The sequence below is a fragment of the Coturnix japonica genome, chromosome 19 (genome assembly GCF_054131305.1).
Source record: "Coturnix japonica strain WE chromosome 19, WE-NBRP24, whole genome shotgun sequence".
NCBI lineage: Eukaryota > Metazoa > Chordata > Aves > Galliformes > Phasianidae > Coturnix > Coturnix japonica.
The window spans coordinates 5625255-5645097 of NC_140681.1; the positions used below are offsets into that span (position 1 = coordinate 5625255).

At 44.9% G+C, this 19843-nt stretch overlaps 1 long non-coding RNA gene across 1 annotated transcript in view; it reads left to right on the forward strand.

Annotated features, from left to right (window-relative positions):
• The window catches only part of LOC107322899 (uncharacterized), a 211435-nt gene that overhangs the window by 177679 nt on the left and 13913 nt on the right, over positions 1–19843 (forward strand). The window contains exons 9-11 of the long non-coding RNA XR_014935940.1: positions 1295–1468; positions 17701–17993; positions 18330–18430. This is a non-coding gene — a long non-coding RNA (uncharacterized LOC107322899). The remainder of the gene's footprint in view (positions 1–1294; positions 1469–17700; positions 17994–18329; positions 18431–19843) is intronic.

The following is a 19843-nucleotide window of genomic DNA, read 5'->3' on the forward strand; positions in this document are numbered from 1 at the left end:
CCTGTGCCATAGGCTGAGCCCATACACCACCGAGGAGGAGAAGCTAAATCAATCACGAGTGATTTCCTGTGAAAGCCATATCACATCTACCACCCATTTGCTCTTGGCTGGCTGAGAAATGGAGCAATTTAAAGCTATTGGGTCACGCTGAAATGGGGGCAAAATCTTATCAGAGTGCAGCACACAACAGAGCTTCATTTCGTCTTCATTTCCAGAGGTCCCTGGGCTACAGCAGTTCCACATAACCCAGCAGTACCTGGCATGTGTGCTGGCTTCTTGGCTGCTGGGCGGCCCCAGAGGTGGGAAAACTTGTTGGTAGAAGTGAAGGGGCTTGAACTTTTTACATCTGTCTAAAAATATTGAGGAAAATGCAATTAGTGTTTAGTTGTAATGTGGATGTGGAGATAAGCTTGAAAAACCCGAGTTTACTATGGAATATTTGATGGAAAATAAAAGTTTTCCATTCACTTCCTTAATATTTCATACAATCTTGGAAATGTTCCGTTGCCTGGACCTCATATTTTTCAGATTATTTTCAAACCTGTCTCAAAGCCATACCCTCCTCAAATGGACCGAGCAGCTGGTTTTTTAGTTAAAATAATAATAATAAAGTGTTCAAGCACCCAGGCGTGCTGAGCATCCCATAGCTTGTTCTAGTGCAGGAGGCTCAGATACCACCCCGTGCTTGCAGGCAGATGTAACACACGGCATGTGTTCGCTGTTGGATTTTCCTATTTCTTGTTGCTTCATATAAACATGAAATTCCATATGGCGCTTTTAATGGTTGCTTGGAAATGGGAAGTCCGTCACCCCAGAGGGATGCATTGGCATTCTGCACCTGATTGCATTTCTCCCTTCTCCCCCAGAGGACGAGTCAAAGGTTATGGTTCAGAGGGGAAGGAGTTTGTCGACAGCAGGTTCTCCTCAAGCTGAGAGGAGGATTTTTGCTTTAATAGCATGGGGTCGGTTGTGTGTGGATTTAAATTGATGTTTGAGTTTGCCTATGTGAATTTAGGAATCTGATCCAAAGTAAACTGACATGAACAAGAAAGTTAATACCGACTCCAAAATAAGTTGTCCTCATCCTAAACACTGGAAAGAGGAGTAAAGCAAAACAGAAATGAAGCAGTTCCGTGCTAGGCACTTTCTTCTATCCACATCTCTCTTTTCTTTTCAACACCTGGTTAAGGAAATTAAAAATGGCTCGTCTGAACTTTAATATTTCTGAATACCTTTTGGAAAACTGAAACAACTGAAACTTTGTCGGCATCTCTTGTAATTTTGTTCTCTGCAGCGTGACATTACCGCAGTGCCACTCTGTCAGCAGAGACTGATCCAGGCATGCAGTACAGCCAGCACACAGCCCTGCTGAGAGCCCACCACGTACTTCTCTGCCTTGCTTCACCACTTTGGTCCAAGCTCCTGAGCCAATGTCTCTGCCCCACATTCAGCTCCAAGCATTCTGAAGGTGAGTCTGTGCCACCTTGCTCAGTGTTGTGCCCTGACTGATGCTCTGTTGCATTCATTACATGTCCTGGTGGGTTGTACGATAACGCTGTGCAACTTAACAGTTTCACAGTTGCATAAATCAGGTGGAAGAGGCCAAAGACCAGAATCCCCATCATTCAGTTCTCCTAAGCAGCCTGGACCCATCTGCAGCAGGCAGGGTCACAGGGAGTGCTTTGTAGCCAGATCTCATATCTGAACACTCAGAAAGCTGATGCAGCGCCCTAGGGTGCTCTGGCCTTTCAGGGCCTGCAGTGATGCTTACACAGAATGTATGGGCAGGAGACTGAGTGCCAGCATCTGCTCTTGGATCTCAGTAACTAAAGTATGACTCTGCAAGTTATTTCAATAAATCAACTCTTTGAAATTTAATGAGGGAACTGAAATCTGCCCTTGGATCTGGATGATGCTGTGTGAAACAAGGATGGCTGGTTAGCGGCAGCATTTCCAGTCCAAGTATTTAGAAATCTTGAGTCAGTCTTTCCAAATCTTAGAAATAATGAAGTATGTTTTTGAAAAGAATATTCCAGGATATGTTCAATTTCTGCTTTCTTGACTTTTTGTGTGCAATTGCTTAACTTGTGGAGCTTTTTCAGCAGAAATGCATGGTTTTTAAGCTTGCTTCTAAAAGCTCAGCTCAGCTTCTGACATATTTCTGTGTTCTAGATCTAAGCTTTAACAGCAAGACCAAACATTCCCGGTGAATTTATACGTGCTAATAAATGCCAACTCCTTGCCAGATTTCATATCTCCTCCAATATGCAGTGAGTGGCAGAAGTGAAAAATAAATCTGTGACAATTCCTTCTTCTGTACTACAGGTTGGCAGAGTTTTAAGGCAAATGTAGATCATGTGCAAATTCTGTTACTCTGGTTTCATTCAAAGATAAATTTGCTGCTGTCAGCTATCCAGAAATGTCTGCTCTAGCCTTCAGAAGTGACCGCTAAAAATGCAGGATATGTAGGAAATAATAGATATAGTAATCTTTTTCTTCCTTTTCCTTTTCCCTTTCCTTCCCTTTTCCCTTTCCCTTTTCCCTTTCCTTTCCCTTTCCTTCTCCCTTTCTCTTTTCTTCCCTTTCCTTCCTTCTCTTTCCTTCTTCTTTTTCCTTCCTTTCTTTTCCTTTCTTACTTTCTCTCTTTCTTTTTTCTTTTTCTAATTTCACTCCTGTATTTCTGTGGGATTTACTTGACTATTTTTCCTCTGTTTTAAGTTTTCATATTTTCATTTGAATACCTTTTCCTTCAATGGTGACAGCTAAAACTTTGAAAAATGAAAGTTGAGATTCATAACAATCACCTAATGGCTGAGGCCAAGGCTGTAATGAAAGCATCAGTCATCTTGAGACCTGAGATATATCCACTAGAATTAATAAATGCACTAGAATTGGCAATGAAGAGAGGTTGCCTTGTAATCAAGTTGCTCTGGACTTACGTGATTTAATTGCAAGACTGCTTTTCGGTTCCCAAGGTCTTTAAAGACTGGCTCTCTGGTCTGATGGACTGTGCCTTGTTTTCCTTTTAAAATGTGCTGTTTAAAATATGTCTGCATGGGTGTTTGCACACAGATAGACCCAGTCCAGCTCAAAGCTGGCATTACTAACACAGGCACGAAGCCTTCATCTTGGAACTTGGTCTGGAGGAGGAAGCTTACTGCTGTGTAGTATTCCCTGAAAGGAGGTGGGTGTCAGCCTCTGCTCCCAGGTAACAGTAATAGGGCAAGAGGGAATGGCCTCAAGTTATGCCCGGAGAGGTTCAGGTTGGATATTAGCAAATGTTTCTACACAGAAAGAGTAGTGATGGTTTAGTCTGCCCAGGGAGGTGGTGGAGTCACTGTCCCTGGATGTGTTTAAAAGCCACGGTGATATGGTGTTGAGGGACATGGTCAGTGGGCATGGTGGGGTGGGTGACTAGATTGGACTTGATGATCTTAGAGGTCTCTTCCAACTTCAGTGATTCTGTGATTTGAGTCCTACTGCCCACATGTATGCAGGCAGAGGTTGGTCTGCAGTGCAGGCAGATTGCTCTAGTTCTGTTGTTGGCAAAGGTAAACCTCACTTGACGTCAGTTGTAGTTCTAACTCTTTCCAGATACTGAAATCCTAACTGCTTCTTGTGTATATGAGCTTCATGGAGTTTGGTGGGGTTTGCAGGAGTCTGTCTGTTCCAAGGACCTATGCCAGTGCTTGGGAAGATTATTTTTTTAAAATGTGTATTTCAATTGTTAACAATAATTGAGATAATACTGCAAAAATCTGCGTAGCTCATTGACCTGACAGGGTGTAAACAGCTTTTTGGAAGCCTCCTGATATGAAATATTCCGGTCCCTGTATTGTTCTTGTACACGAAGTACATTGAGAGAATAAGCAATAAAATACCAGATGGATTTCCTTTGAAACATAATTACTGTCCAGGTGCAGACTCTATTTTTCATAGTCAAAGATTTCCATCATTTTAATAGGGTTCTTTTAAGTCACAGCGTCAGCGTCCCCTGGCCTGAACTGTCAGCGTGCCTGCATACAGTAAGGATGAACAAAGAATGTGGTTCACCTCTCAGTCCTCTTTGGCCACTGATGGTTTATTGTGAGGATGGCAATGGGATGCTTCTTGGTGCCTGTCCTGGCAAAGGCATTTAACAGAGACACACCTGTACTGAGATTCATTTCTTCTTTTCACAGAGCCAAGCAAGAACGTTTATTTTAACTTATTCCCTCCCACCCCCACCACCTCTTTTCCTTGCAAGAGAGCAGAGCAATATAATAATAATAATAACAAAAGGCATAGCCAGTCTGCCCTCCCATTCTAACATGATGAGTGCCAAAACTCGGATCAAGTCTTTAAGGCAGAGTGGGAAGGCAATGAAAACAGGGGCTTCATTATAAGGCAGGGCTGTGAACTCTTTAACTCTCGCCCTGCTCCCGGATGTGACTCTTCACACTGTACACAGCTGCTGAGCGCTCCCAGTGACTGTGGGTGGTGGGTGAGGAAAGGGAAGAGGTGGGTTAGCTATGCACAATATTTCCCATAAGAAATAAAGCAATAGAGTCTCACCTCACTGCCTGTTTTTCCACATATATTGAGATGGGAATGTATTTATATAACCCTATTAAAAGCGAACACTCGGTAGCAAACTCAGTCTTTAAATAGCTACTGTTCTGCATACTCCAGTTTCCAAACTCCTCAATTTCAACTCACACCCACTTACATTCTTTTGACATATTCTTCAGGTTTTTTTTTTTGACTTTGGGGTCAAATCCAAAACTTAGTGAAAGTAGTGGAAAGGCGCTCTCTGAATTCATTGGAATTTGGATAATATTCTCAGAGCTCAGCCACCATGGTGATAAATGCAATAAATTACATGGAAGAAAAGTTGCCTGTTTTGGGTTAGCTCTTCTTCCATGGCCACGAATGGAACCGTTGCTGTTGACCGCCATAGGAATCAGTTTTCTCTCTTGCCTGGCACTAATTACCTTACAAACCAGGGGGATATCTCTAATTTACAGATGAATAAATAGAGGTGTGGAGCCGTGATTAAGGCTGTGTGTCAGGCAGGCTGTGTACAGAGTTAGAATCAGACCCAGCTATGAGTCCATGGACCACCCAGTGGAAAAGTGGAACAGCCTCGAGCTGTTGGCTGTCCCCAGGGCTCTCCTGTGGCTACCAGCTTCCACCAATGCCAAATGAGTGGAGGGCAACCAACGTCCTCCCGTAAATGCTTGAGTGCTAATAAGTGGAGCAGCTCTTCAGAAGCATTTTGTTTTTACCACCAGCATTATTTCATCCCCCCCTTTCCCCTCCTAGCATTCATATTTTCCCTTTGACTCCTGTTATTTTGGTTCCATTCAGCAAATACATTCTTGTGCTTTTTTTTCCCCCATGTCCCTCCAGCCTCCTTTAGGTTGCCTTTTTTTTTTTCTTTTCCCTTCTTTCCCTTAAAAACTTTTTTTCCTCATTCAGTGCACTAAGTGGATTTACGACCCATTTAGGCAGCTTACAGTGGCATTGCTTTTACAGTTCAGAGGCAAAAGGGCCATAAAAAGATTTACAGTTACAGCAAGAGTCGGTTGTATGGAGGTTCAAGATCCAAATTAGACAAAGGGAGCAGGGCTGTGTGAGTGGCCAGTAAAAGAAGCTCGGAAACAAAAACAACTGAAACTGCTGCTGGAGAAAGAAGGTTGGGGCAGGGGGAGAGAGGAGGAAAAGCTGCCTGTTAACTTCATGTTACTATTGCAACAGCTCTGTTAATTCTGTTATATAAAGCCCTTTTTCCTCCTTTTTTTTCCTCTCTCTCAATGTTGTTGTTGGACAGATTTCCTTTGCAAACACAGCTCTCAAACTGGAGAGCAGCAGCTTCACACAGTAGTTGAGATTCCAAGGCAGATATTCCCAGGATGCTGGCAGCTGCTTTTGCTGCTGCTGCTGAGACTCTGGGATGCAAACTCCAGAGATTAAACCTAATGGCTGAAGGGCTGGGGCCAGCCAGAGTGGAGGACTTGGGTTGCATTGCACAAGGTTAATCTGACTCTCAAACCAGAAATCAAGAAAAAGACATTATCCTGTTGTCGTTGTCCCCCCACCTTCCCCCATCATTGCAGTTTCCCTGCTGACTTCGAAAGAAACAAGACCAGGCTTGACCAAATCCATAACAAGCTGAAGCAAGGGGAGATTTGCCTCTGACATGGAGGATACGTGTCTGGGCACATAAAGGGAGGCTGAAGCTGGAGCCTGCTGAAGGCAGAGGCCCAGCTTTTATGAGACCCAGAGCTTACGTTGTGCAGTCAGAGACAGGGATGGAGACCACTTTGGAAAGAAACTTTGCTTTAAGGCAGCCTGAAGGGATGCCATGTTTGTTTGGGCCTGCAGGTGTTTGCAGCTGAGTGGGTACAGATGACCACATCTGCTCTTTGTGGGGCTCAGGTTTGGTGTAGGCCAGCTACAGTCTAGATGCCTTGTAGTCGTACCATTGCACTGCATCTGTGCCACTAAGGGTTTTTCTTTCCATGAACCTAAGTGATGAGGAATAACACCATACTGATGCAGCATTGGGCCTAGAAGCTGGTTAGGGTGCATTGGAGAAGCCCAGAGCTGTCTGCATTCACCCACAGAGAGAGTGCAGCAGGAAAACTGCTCCACCAATGCTTCCAGTAAGCCTGTGTTTGACTTATTTACTCTGCTTTGTTGGGATATTGCTGTCCTTAGGTCAGTCTATGGTGTGGAAACAAGTGTAAATAAACCATCCACATAAGAAAGCCAGTATTTCTCAGTTTACCTCTAAACGCTAATTTATTTTAGAGAGTTGGAAAGCAAGCTATTATTTTGTTTTTCTTCTCTTTGACACTGTTTTTATTCTGCTGCTCCCACTCCTAACCAGCTTCCTGTTCAAAATATCGCCTTTGGTTTCACACAGATATGGCTCTCTTCATTTCCTGAGCCCATCACGTAGCGATGCTATCAGATGGCCTTCTGGGCGCCGCTCGATCGATGCCTGTGTTTCAGAAGCTGGTGATCTGTCTATTAGTTGCTTCATTCTTGGTTTCTGTTGGCTGTCAGTGAGTTGTTCAGAGTAGCAGCTGGACTGGAGTTTGCATGTCCCAATTTCTGGTGTTTGAGCTGGTTTGAACTGGTGAAGTTCTTGATGTTGCTGGGTCCGCTGTGCCTTGTTTCCTTGTCTCCTTGTCCTTTGCTCACTCTATGCTGATGGCTCTTAGTGTTAGTTGCAGATTAGTGTTGTGGTGAGGAGGGTGCTGGGATCCTCTGGGTGAAAAAAAACCACTCCATATGGATCAACTTTTCATCCTTGTTCCTTGCTCCCACGTATTCTCACGCGGATGTTAATGCTCAGGTTTCAGATTATCTATAAGAGGAAAAAATTAATTGTGGCGCTTTCCCTTTCATCCATTTTAGAAGCAGTCTTTCCTTCCTCAGAAGAAAAATCTCATAAGAAGAGTGGTAGAACTTTAGAAAGATTTGGCTGGTGTTCTGCTTTTGAGTGGAGGAAGCAGCCAGCCTCAAAGTGAGACTTTGGTTGAATGTAGGAACAAAATATCACCCCAGCCCCTATTAAGATCTCACTGACAATAGCCCGATGATCATCCCTTACCCCTTTCCTCCTCCCAGCTCAATCCCTAGATGCAGCCATCCCCTTGCAAACCAGGGATTTGCTGGCTGCTGCTTGCAGCCTGTGGGGCTGAAGAAACCCCAAGTGAGCATTCGTGCACGACACTGATGGATTTTCATGGCCACACTGGAGATTTGCAATGGGACACAGAACTGCTGCGATCCTACTGTGTCTGTGCTGTTCCTCCCCTATGAACACGCCTGTGCTCTCGCTGCTTCCTCTCCCATTCTCCTTCTCCCATTCCTTTTTCAATGCGAAGGGCCTTGAACTTCTGGAGCGACTTGACGGATGAGAGAAAGCACTGAAATGGAGAAACGAGTGTATTTTATGAGCAGTGGTTGAAATGTATTCTTCAAGTCCTATTTTTTAAGGTGAATATAGACGTGTGGACAATACAGCAATTTCTATGAAAAATTGTTACAATGGCAAACTGCATCACTTGGGGGGGAAAAAAGATTGTGAATAAATAGGCTTTTTTGATACTTACCAGATCTGTATTTCTGGTTGATTTTTCTTGTTGTTTCCTCCTTTTGTTCTTTTCTTTTGACTTCTGTGTTTATACAATACATACATATATATATATATATATATATATGCATATATATATTCTTTTAGGAAACAGCCACAGAGTAGCATTTAGACTTCTTATGGTTCTCTTATTCTGCTCATTTTAAAACCAAATCGGTGTTTCCAATTTGATTGGGAAAAAAGCACTTTGGAAATATTAAATATATATATATATATATTAAAAAAGCATTACTGTTGGGATTCCTTACAGAACAGGATCTGCAGGGGGTGGGCAAACCACCTTCCTTCTCTGTAAAGCACAAAGAAAAGATTTCTGGGACTCCGTGTTAATGGTGTTACAGTTCAGTACAGCCAGCATCCACCGACAGGGCTCAGGTCGACAGAAAGGTGAAGTTACTTAATTTATCCGTTGCTGAAGATGTTCATTTTTCTTCCTCCTCTTGTTTTGCCTTCCACTCACCACTGAAAATGGGGACTGTGCACAGCAGCCAGACATGCTCCGTGTCATTCTGCCCCATCCCCAGGTGGTGCCCCTATGATGGCAGGGCTCAGGCTGCCCGAGTGAGCTGCCCATCAGAATGACTTCTACTTTACCCAGGAGGTTTTTGCATGCTCTTTAAGCTGTTTTCAACTCTGTCTTGGTGTGCATAATGTGCTCCATAAACAAATAGGCTGTGTTTTTGTAACTGGGTCAGTCCGAGTGGAGTTGTGGGACATGGGGAGGAAGCAATGGGACCAGGAGCAGGAGTGGAAGCAGAAGCAGCTTCAGACCCAGAGGTCTGCAGGGAAGCAAAGTATGGATTGCTGCCAGAACAAATGCAGAGCCCTTTGGGAAACAGCTCCAAGCGCTCAGGAAAGATTGGGGAAGAAAGAGAGAAGGGAAGCCACACATAATGTCAGATCTACAGGAAAGGTGTTTGTTAGGGTCAGGTAGCTCCAACCAGGGCTTGTGCGTGCTTCCACATTGCCTGTGAGCAATGGGGATGTCTGTGGATGTAAAGTAAAAGAGGTATAGTGGAAGAAAAAAGGGGGGGGAAAGGTATATTTGCTTGAAAATAGTAAATCTCCAAATGTGGTCCAACTTTTGGGGCTGGGATGAGGATCTTCAAAAAGGCATTTAATGTGGTTGAAGGTCCATGAGGCCTCATCAAGGCACGGTGTTGTGTTAGAGAGATCAATGTCTGGAAAATACCTGGGTCTGTTTCCTCCCAGATTGATCTGCCTGACGTTATGGCTCTTGGGCTTGTTTATTAAGTTTTACCTTTTCATTTAAGTCATCGCTAAAGAAGAAGAGGAAAAAAGGAATACACTCTGTCTACAAAAAAAAGAGATGAGAAAAAAAAGATCATGTTTTCACACTTTGATTTCTCCAGGAATTTCTGTCACTGGTCCTTTTTTTCTTCCAGAAATGACTGTGTTCAGCTTTGATTTAGAGCAGTTATTAGCAAGCTGCAGTTCCCAAACCTGCAGGCGGCACCCAAGAGCACTGAATGGGACCTCACGGCTACCTGTTTTCATCGGCCAGATTTTGACCTCAGTCACCTTAGGAAGCTTTGCTGGCTGATGTAGACGAGAATCTGGTCCTGTATTTTAGTAAAATGAAGAAATGAGCTTCTTTCTCCGTACAGTTGGCGATGTGATTTTTCAGTGGTCAGTGGAAGGATTTTTGGGTACTGCTTTAGGAGCAGGCATGGGTGTAGGACCAAAGGGGTGTAGGACTCAGGAGCTGCAATCTGCCCTCACTGCCAGCAGCAGGAAAAATGGCTCAGGGGTGAACTGAAGCAGAATGTGCAGTTCCGGGGATATAACAGTGATACAGTAGATAGGATATCCTGCCAAAATGCTGCCTAAGTAGCCATTAATGGACATCTGAGTTTTGTTAAATAATTAATGCGTCTCTTGTATTTTTTCCTTATAGATCTTTAAAGGAATTTAGTTTCTATTCCTTTGTGTTTAGTTTCTGTTCCCTGAAATGCTGCTTTTGATCCTATCTTATCAAGCATTTATAGATACTGTCTGTATGGCAGTTTTCTAATGGCAGCTCATGATTGTCACAGTCAGAAACCATTTATCCCGTCATGTAAGGAAGGAGATACCCCCGTTCTCTTGGTGGTGTTGGGACACCAAGGCATAACCTGCCAAAGTGGGTTTGCCAAAGGTGAGCCACGGGTCTGTATAATAGGCAAGAATAAGTCTTGTTCTTTGACCAGCAAAAAGAAAAGCTCAAACAGAGCTTTCAAAACTAGAGAATGAGCCATTCTGAGTAGTATAACTTAGTCTATCCATGAAAAATGCCTGTTCTGATATTGTCTGTCCCAAACCATCAGCAGGTCTCTCTTTGCAAAATGCTGCAGTGCAGAAATCTGAGGTAAGCAACGTGTCATGGAAGTACCAGTAAGAACCAATCCCCAGAACAGAACTGGTCCTCTTACAATTCTCCCTTGGTGTTTCTGCCACTGGGCTGGCTTCCCTGGATGACTGGCTCTCTAATTCCTCCCCACGCCTGAACACGTGTTGAATTTCACCACCTTCCTCCAAAGCCCCGGCTATCAGTGAGAGAGCACACTGGTTGCCGTACAGCAGCTTGCATCTCCTTATCACCAGCCATTTTCCCTGACCACTTTGGCTTCAGCCTGCGCTTCTCAAAGGGCAAGAAACCAATATAATCCTAGTATTAGTGGCTACATCAAACTCTTCCCAAAGGCCGGGGAGTAAGCAGAGCTGAGTTCTTGGTTTGGCCGTTGCTGGATGTGGTGGATAGTCACTGAGTGCAGCTGCAGATGTGGGTGGATCCAGGACATGGAGGAGACACAGGGTGCAGTGCTTGGTGCTCCTGTACACTGCAGGTGGGGCACGGGCAGAGGGGTGAGCTGAGCTCCAATGGCCTGTTCTCTGAACAAACCCAAACCTCTCTGCGTATCCGCTGAGGACAAGGTGTTTTTCCTCTTCTGAAGCACAAAGGAAGGAAATGTATCTTCAGGAAATGTTTATTTTACCGCTGGATTGTCCGAAGCAAAGTTCAACAATACCCGGAAAAAAAAAAATCGCCAGAAATTTAATATAAAAATAAGAGGGGCTATTGACAAAATGTCCCACTTTTATGAGTTAGTGTGCAGCGATGCTCTATAGCACTGCCAGCAGCTGAGTGTGCAGCCAGGACAACCTGACCCAGGGCAGCCAGGTCCCTGTCCTCATCCTCCCAGCTCTCCCCATGCCTCAGGGCAGCGTTAGCAAGCAGCACTGAGGCACTTCTCAAAGCAATTGCTGGTGTTGGAGGGAGAGATGCTTAACACCTCACCCAGAGCAGGAACCTAGCCCTAAACATGCACCAAGCCTCCTTCGTCCTGCAGGCCATGGGAGATGTGTTAGACATGCTTCTTTGGAATATTATGGCTGTACTCCCCCTACTTATTTCCCACCCTTATTTTTCTTAGGCTCAGGGAGCTGGGGAGGAAATCTCGCATGCAGCTGGACTGTGGAAATGAAACCTGTGAGATTTAATGCCTGGACTAAGGATGAAGGAGTTAAAATGAAAATAAAAAAGAAATATTTAATTTAGTTCTCTAAAACAGAGCTCTGCCCCATCCCCTCCTCCCACGCATGCCACACCGACACCCCACCACAGAACACAAAACCCTGGCTTATTGCACAAGCCCAGCCCAGCGTGTCCCTGCCGTCTGCCGCAGACCTATAACCCCCTGCTCCTCCAGGCTGGCTCCAGCCTGCTCTGCTCTGAGCCTGAGCTGGCTCAAAGAGGCATGGAGAGAGGCTTCCACAGAAACCTCTAAATGGGCTTTAATGTCTCCCCACCGTAGGATTCCCGGAATTAATTTGCGTCTGGCTTTTGAAATCAGGGACACTGTGTTAAAGAAGATGGATGCCCCTAAGAAGTATTGAAAAGAATGAAGGGATGATAGGGGTGGTTTGTTTAGTAAGCCCAGCTACGGATGTAGAGCAGTAAATGTGGCTGGCTGATTGAGATCAGATTTTTTTCTTCTTTTCCAGTGGCAACACCCACGTAGCTTATTTATTTATTTTCCCCTTTCACTTCAAGGCATCTCACAACAGCACAGTATTTTATAAATCGCTGTGATTATAAATCTAGAAGGATGGCATTCTTGGTTTCCTCAGAGGCCAGGATTCCATACCCGCAGGAGACGGGTGGGAGAGGTAGCCAGCAAGCTTTCTATATTATTGCACTGAATTGCAGGGACTGGTTTTGGCTTACGCTGCATGGGGGAACGCAAAGTCTGCACAGAGCATCTCCATTTACTGCTTCCTCTGCATGCAGCCAAGGCTGTATTGCTTACAGTCCCTGTGCAGTTACTGGAGAGGGAGAGATGCTGTGCCTGCTTTTGCAGCTATTTCCCCCTCCCTGCTGCTAGGATGTGGCCCAAAAAGTTTAGAAGCACTTTGTGTAACTGCAAAGCTGGTGTGAGCCTCAGGGCTGGGCCAGCTCCTTCCTCCCCTTGTAGTGCTGTGCCTTCAGCACCTGCACAAAGTGAAGCAGCCCCTTGCTTTCTCTTGAAAGGCAACAGTGGCTTTCGGAGACCCCTGGAGATGTAGACAGCGAGAAGAGATCACTGCAGCACAAGTCGGGTTGTGCTGCAGTTTGGAAGTGTTCTTCTACAGGGCAGAAGTGGAGTTTTAGAAGTCGGAGACTTAGATTGCATTCTTTCCGTGGGTCAGGAGGTCAGCTGTGAGGTAAGAGGTGGGTTTAGATTTAGAGTCATCTCTGAGCTTTGAAAGAAAAAATAAATAACTCAAGGTGTTTGATTTTGGTGCTTTGCTTCATCTCGCTGCCTCGGGAACAGTGGGAGGGCAGCCTGCGGTGTTGGGGCAGCCCCACACCATCTCTGGTCCATCCCTCCCCTTCCTATCACTCACCTCCTCCCCAGCCCGGCCAAAGTCAAATATAAACTTTCCTAAAACGAACACAAGATTCATTCCGCTTGACCAAGTCTGACTTCCCAGAAAACAAACAGCCATGGCAGAGCCGACCAGCCCCCTCCTTCCGCTGCTGCCCTCCTCCCGAGGGGCGATCAGTGGGCTGGGAGCGACGCTGTGCTCCTGCGATGGAGAGGCATTGCTGAGGGCAGGAAGCTGACCTAAGGGACTTCCCAGGGTCCACTGCAAAATAGCAGTGTTGCTGAAAACCTTCATTTTCTCAGCTCTGGTTTCTTTTTCGGTCTCTGTTGTGCCCTGGCTAGCCGGGCTCAGCTGTTTCCCTGCCCTGATGATGCATCAGAAGGAACCAGGTCAGTAGCACATGTCAGTGCTGTTCTGAGAAGAGGGTTCTTCAGAGATCAGCATTTAACTAACCCGAACGGGGCAATGGCTGATTCCCTTCTCTCATTTTTCTTGTTCCGATCACCCTTTGTTTTCTTTCTGTGCTTTTACCAAAAGAGTGCCAAGTCTGGGATGCTTCCTCCCTCGGTGCCTGGCACCGTGTTTGAGGCAGCTCTGTGGTGCAGCTGCCCTAAAGCCACAGCCGTGACCTCTTGCACTTGAAGTCCATTAGTTCTTCGTGCCTCCCAGCCCCACGGGCACTCCCTGCTCACCGGGTAATTCCTTGGACGTTTGTTCTGGGAGCACTGTGTGTGTGTGCAGGTGTTGCCTGCGGTGCTAAAACGATTCCCTCTCCATACCATGGGAAAGAAACAAGCGTAGACAAAATAATAAATACACCTGTACAGGGCTGACTCCTTTTCCTTACCAGGCAGTAGCTGTTTTGGGACTGAGGTCAGAGTTATCTGATACGTCCCGGATCCCCTTCTCCTGCACTTGTCATCTTCTCCTGCTCTTGATGTTTATCTGCCCCTCCTTCCCCAGGACAGGTATCTTTGATCTTGGCTGCTCTCAGTACTAAGCAGTCTCCCTTGCAATGGGAGAATGAGCTTCTGATCCCCTCTAATCCCAAAACATCCCGTGCAATTGCATGCGTCTCTCACTGTCTTCCTCCTACCAGCAGTACTTCTATGTCTTTTTTCTATTATATATATATATATATGTAAAAGAGGAAAAAAAAAAGCAAACATACCAAACCTGCTCTTACTGGGGAAAACCAGAGCAGTCCCCTATGCAGCGCTAACAGCTGGAGGTACACGGAGCTGAACTCAGCGCTGCAGCTCACGCTGCTTTGTCTGAGCTGATACACACAGGCATCTTGATGAGGACTAATGTAATTAATGAAGATCAGCCGCCACTTCTGTTAATTGAGAATCTGCTGCTAACGGTGACTTTTAAAAAGTTTAAAAAATGGAAAGTTAGGAGCAACACCTTTCCCTCCCCATCTGCTATTTTCCACTATAAGCATTATCTATTCTAGCCAGAACAGATAAATCGTCAGGCCCCTCTGTTTTTCCTTCTCACTGTTTTATCTCCTAAGCAACTTTATTTGGTACAAGACAAATAATCTGAATTCCTGAAGGCAGAAACAAGGAGTGGGAGTCCGGGAAACTGGCTGCTGATCTAATGCAGTTTTTTTTGCAAGTGTGGTTATGGTTAGAGGCTCTAAATATGGCCCCATGTTACTGTACACACGGCGACTGCACCCTGTGTGTCAATGTCTGAGTCACAGCCGTTTAATTTACTGACAAAAACATGTTTTACTACTCTCAGCTGTGAGAAGCCAATAGAGCTGGGAGTGAATGAGCTGAGCTGGCGGCACCGGTCTCTATCAACCCCAGCCTCGGGCTCGCTGCTCATCCAGAGCTTGCTGTCATCTTCTACCTTCGTCTCTGTGTTCTTTTTGACTTCTGAACAGACTAGGTCTTAACATTGCTGACAGAAGCTAAAAGATGAGGCCAATATAATGCTTCTCTCCTTTTTTTCCCCCCTCCAATCTCCAATATTCACAAAGGAGAGCATTCCTGCACTGTACACATTCATCCAAACCTTTTCTATTGACTGACTCACACAGCAAGAGTTATTAATGGAAAGTATTAAATGAATCTGGTTTAATATTTGGTAAATAGGAGGTGTCTTCTTTTCTTGGTGCTCGAGTTTGTGTTCCAGATGTCTGTGTTTGCGTTATTTATATTAATCTATTTCATGGGCTGCTTAATAATAGCAGCAATTAAGATAATAACAATAAATACTAATAATACCGAGCTCTCCTGCTTTTCATCAAAGGGAGGTCAAGGCTCAAGGGTGTACCTCTGGGAGTGCTATAATGTAGATCTGATCTCCTCCCGGTATTTCTTTTTGTGGGAAGTCAGGAGTATCATGCAAAGATCAAATCACCCGTGTTTTGGCCTCTGGAATGTCTCTTAGGCATTATAAATGCCAGCGAGAAACATAAAATTGGAAGGAAAACAAACACCAGGACATTGAAAAATGTAACCACAAATACTGACCTATTTGTTGATTGTTGGGTTTGTTGTTGTTGTTGTTTTTCCTCTTATTTAGCAGAATGCTATTAATATTATAATTAAAGCTACTTTGTAGCCCTGAGGACTGAGCGCCTGGCTCTTATTAGAGCTGGATCAGCAGTATATGGTGGAAAAAAAGGACAAGAGAGGGGATAGCCAAGAGGAGAACACAAGAGGGCACAGTGGCACCTGTGGTGCACTTGGTGCTCACCGGGCTTTGGAAACGCAGAAGGAAACTTAGGTCTATGTATGCGTGACGTAAGTAATTAAGGCCATCGTGTTCATTAGTTGGAATGATAAAAATGGGATTTTACCAGAACTATTTTTTGGTTAGTTATGAGGGTCAAAGGTTAAATGTGTTGACTGTGTCATGTGAGGGCAGAACTTGTGTGCTCTGTCTGACAGCATTAACCTGGGCAGCCTCCAGGACAGCAGCCTGCTGCTGCTTTTCTGACCCACTCTACTGTCTCATACTAAAGGAATGAGACAGTAGACTTAAGAAGTAAGGGGTATCGATGCCACTTCTCGCCTTCTGCTCAAGGAAGATATTTCTGCAAAGCATTGGACATGGTGGAGCGGCAGTGATGTGGGGAAAGGTAAGAGGTGTTGGTTGTTCAATCACTTCAGCAGCAGGTTGCAGACCAGCCCTTGGCTATGGGAACTGTGCTTGAACCCTCTGAATGCTGTAACGCATGACCCGATACTCCTTGACAATTACAAATGAACAGCCACCTTTCTTCCTTTTTTTTCCTCCCCCTACTCTTTTTTTGCAAAGAACTCCTCACTGTCAGGTCCCCAGCACACACATTAATAACACACACACTTCTCCCACCCCAACCTGCCCACAGTGGTCCCTGCCCTCCCAGATGTCCATCAGTCTGTCACTGTACAGAGCTGCGAGAGGAAGATGTGGATACTGCACTGCAAGTGAAAAAGTAAAGAAAGAAGATCATTAACATCTTAATATCCCATCCTGACATCTCACAAATTATTTTAGGCTTCGTAGCCAATGTAAACAGGTTTGTTTTCAACTCCCCTAATTGCCTGCTAATTGAGAGCAGATGCAGGCCTTAACTTTCAGCAGATAAAGAACAGCTTCTTCTCCAGGGTTCCTCATCTATCATGAGGTCTCTGATGTGTGCCTGTGAGCTCCCCAGGTTAGCAGTGCTGAGGCAGAGAGGGATCAGAGCTGCTCCTCTTGGAACTGCGGAGAGATGGGAGGGAAGGCAGAGCTGTGGGGTTCATCGGTAACATCATCATCATCATTATTGTTTCATTTTGTACTTCAGTGTGCTTCCTACAACAGCATAGGTTTCCTTCTTGGGTGCTGGGGGGAGTTCTCCGAATTATAGATGGGCTTCTTGTTACGATAGAAATCACTGGGTTTATGAAAAATGCATTGCTGTCATATTCCATTATCTACTTCCTCCTGTGCTGAGATTCTGTAGCTTGCGAGTCATTAGACTCTTTCTCAGAATTCCTTTGAAATAATCCTTTCAAAAAACACCATTCATTGGGTACGACCCCAGAGAGATACTGTCTGGAACTAAAGCTCTCTTTTAGTTCTGCGAGGGAGACCTGTAACAACAAGATAAGTGCACGTGTATTCCAAATAACGTCTGGAGTTCTCTCCCTCCGATTCAATACAACAGGAGCCTGCAGTTGAAAAGGTAGAATTTTGCTTTGTAAATGTAGGAGAAAATTTAGTTCAGATATGTAGGTAAATTTGCATTTGGTAGTGATTTAACGTTCCATGGTCTGTTTTAGTTCCAACTTAAATATTACATTAAAACCAGCAATAAAAAGAAGAAAAAAAAAGACCGTGCTAACTGCTGGGCTTGGAATGAGCGGAGATGATTTTGTTCTTGCTGTCAGCTGCCTTTTGCTCTCTCCTCTTCATTCAGCGAGTCAGCAGCGGTGACGAAGTGGCAGCCTGCAGGTCTTTCTTCGGGGCTGTTTTTGCAAATGAAAGCAGCTCCTGGTGTTCTCCATATCACTTACAAGGTGCCTGTGAATATGAAAGTTCACGTATCTGGCCCTGAAAATGCGGTGAGGGTTAGTGGTTCTGTGGGGGGGGAGAGGCCCTGTGTGTGGGGAGGCTGCGTGGGTTGGTGCCACCTGGGTTCAGAAGGTCAAAGAAAAAGGATAATTTAAATCTATTCTTTTTATTTTTTAAAGAGGCAATAAGAAACCAGCTCGATGGTTTGTGGATCATAAAGGAATAAGGATAAAAAAAAATGAAGAGGGAAGAATTCACATCCCAGCATCAGTCAGAAATACCTGAAAGCACCTGGCAACTGTGCTGCGAAAGGATGCTCTGCCCCACAGCCACAAAACCTTCAGCTTTCCACTGTGATCACTTTATGAAGCCCATCACAGCCACGAAGCCCACTTTCCCTCCTGAGGCCTCACTGTGGGCACAGAGTCACCCCACCATCACCATTGCTCCCTGGAATGCTGCCATAAAGCTGGTGAGTCCCGGCCTCATGGCGACACAGGCAGTTTAATAGGAGGGCAGGGGGCCTGCAGTCGGTAGCACGAGGCATAGCAGAGTAAAGCAGCGGTCCATTAAATCAGCGCACTGGGGCTGAGGCATTTACAGTCACACAGTCAGATGTTTCCAGTAATTATTTCCCCATAGCATTTTTATTAGGTGCTCCATAAATAACGTTCACTGCCATGATCCTCTCATGGTCTGTACAAAGAGAGAAGAAAAAAAAAAAAAAGTAAAAAATTAATAATAATGGAGGAGAGAAATATAATTCGCTTTGCCTTCAGCTGGATTTGGGGTTAATGTTGTCTTTCAGCCCTACTGAAACTGATGTGAGTTTGGAAAACAGCAGCAGATTCGTTCTTTGAAGACCAAATGTAATTCCCTGTCACCATCACGAGACTAACACAATGTGAGGTGAGTTCCTATTTGAGATTTGGATGGTGTTCTGGGCAGTTTGATCTGGTGCTTCATGTAGCAGTCAGTAGCTCTGCCCATGGCAGGGGGCTGGAAGTAGGTGACCTTTGAGGGCCTTTCCAACCCAAGCCATTCTGTGACTTAGACTGGTCTCCTGGCCCAAAGCTCCCCACTGTCACTGTGTGTTTTATCCAGTCTGGATGTGCAGCACCTATTGACAGATCTTGGCTTTCTGATGGAGGTTTTGTGCAAAGGCTTTCTCTAGACAGTGTCTTTGTGTGGCCTCAGTTGTTCTAAAGTCAGGCAGTAGAGCTTCCTGGCAATGGGGCTTCTGTTTTACTAAGGATGCTTTGATTTTCAACATAAATTTTCTAGCCAAATATTCTCCAAATAAACTCTAATACTTGGGGACTCATTGTTGCATTACTTGGCTGTGATACTGTGGCCACCTTCAAGCTGAATTCAGAGGAGCAAGAGTAAAGTTAGGTGTAGTCAGCAGTCATAGTTCAAGTTTGCTACTGCGTGGATCAACAGGTGTGTAATACTTGGGACTAAGCTTAAAATCCATGTATCAAGTGTAGATGTGCACAAGCTGCATAAAAATTGCTGTTAGTTTAGTGGAAAGCTCAAATTTTAAAGCAGAGAGTTTTAAATATGAAGGATTTTTGTTTTGTTTATTTATAGCAACTATCAGTGTCCCCTTGGGTTTGTGCCCTTGTTCCTTGATATGCCCCATCTGTGTACGTGAAGATACAGTGTCCCGTGGCCATATTCCAGAGGGAATACAGTACTTTAGTGGAGATAATTCTCAGTGGTCTACAGCTATCTTAGCAGCCCTGATTGCAAACTAAGGCATGTAATTTGTTCATCTGATATACAATCCAAGACTTGGGCCAGGCCCAATGCAGCTCTCAGACACAGACTAGAAGAACCACATGGGGGCGATTCCCCTGTTCCTGTTGGAGCAGGGTGCTGAAGGATGCTCTGCTGCTGGCCTGAGGCTTTAGGAATGCCACAGGGCCTAGGGTTAGTAGAAGAAGGTGAATTGCTTGTTTCTCAGCAGTTATCCACTCCAGATGATTTCTCGGTTCCTTTTGTTCTGATTTGTTTCTGCACTACTAAACTGTTGCTCTCCTCAGCTGGGGAAGTTGCATCTTGCAGTTGGATCTGAACCCATTCAACACAAACATATGAATCTGTGTAGTGGTATCAGAAGACATGGTTCAATGAAACCAGGCCACTGGCATTTTATCATTTCCTCTTGCTCCAGCAGGTTATGGATTAACCCATTGTTATTTCTCTCTGAGGGAGCAGAGGAAAAGATATACTCTGCAAAGACCGTGATTTTGGAAAATAAAACCCATTGGGTTTCTGAAGGAATATTTTATTGGAACCACAAGGTTTCTTTTTCTT